We start from the raw sequence: 845 nt of genomic DNA, 5'->3' as shown, positions 1-845 counted from the left end.
TCTGTCTACCCTGTCGTAAACCTTTTCCACATCCATAAAAGCCCAAAAAACATCCTTCCCCTTTCCTATAGCTTTCTCACATATCTGTCTTACCACAAAGATCTGATCTACACAGCCTCTACCTGTCCTAAATCCACACTGTTGCTCACCAATTACTCCCTCTGTTCCTCTCCTAATCCTCTCAATCAAGATCCTCCCTTAAGCCTTCCCAACTACACTTAACAAGCTAATCCCTTTGAAACTACTACATTCACACTTGTCCCCTTTTCCCTTGTAAAGAGGAACTATATAGGCACTCCTCCAGTCCTCCGGCACTCTACCCTGCCTCCAGAAAACATTAAACAACCTTACCAGCCAGTCCACCATCACTGTACCTCCTTTTTTTAGACGTTCTGCATGGCATCCATCCAGACCAGGTGCCTTACCTGCTTTCATCAACCTAACAACTGCCTTCACTTCATCCTTCCTTATTTCTCCTCCATTTTCCTCACTCATCACGGTCATTTTCTTAGCATTTACCACTGCAGCTATCTTTCCCTCCCTATCCTCCTTCACATTTAGCAACTCCCTAAAATATTCTGCCCATCTTCCCCTTACTGCCTTCTCTTTCATTATCATCTCTCTATCTGCACCTTTTACCTTTCCTTCTCTACTTGATTCGCTTTCTCTTCCTCTCTTAATTTCTTTCCAAAACATCTTTTATTACTTTCAAAAATTTCTGCCATACTCTTACCCCACTTCACATCTCCTCTCCTCTTTGCCTCCTTTACCTTTTGCTTTACATCTCTTTTCTTTTCTTTGTACCTCTCATATGACTCCCTCGTCCTATTTTGTAATCAATCTGT

This window comes from Oratosquilla oratoria, unplaced genomic scaffold, assembly GCF_046742065.1.
Source record: "Oratosquilla oratoria isolate Oo_2021 unplaced genomic scaffold, ASM4674206v1 SCAFFOLD263, whole genome shotgun sequence".
NCBI classification, from domain to species: Eukaryota; Metazoa; Arthropoda; class Malacostraca; order Stomatopoda; family Squillidae; genus Oratosquilla; species Oratosquilla oratoria.
Note: the sequence above shows the minus strand (reverse complement) of the source record.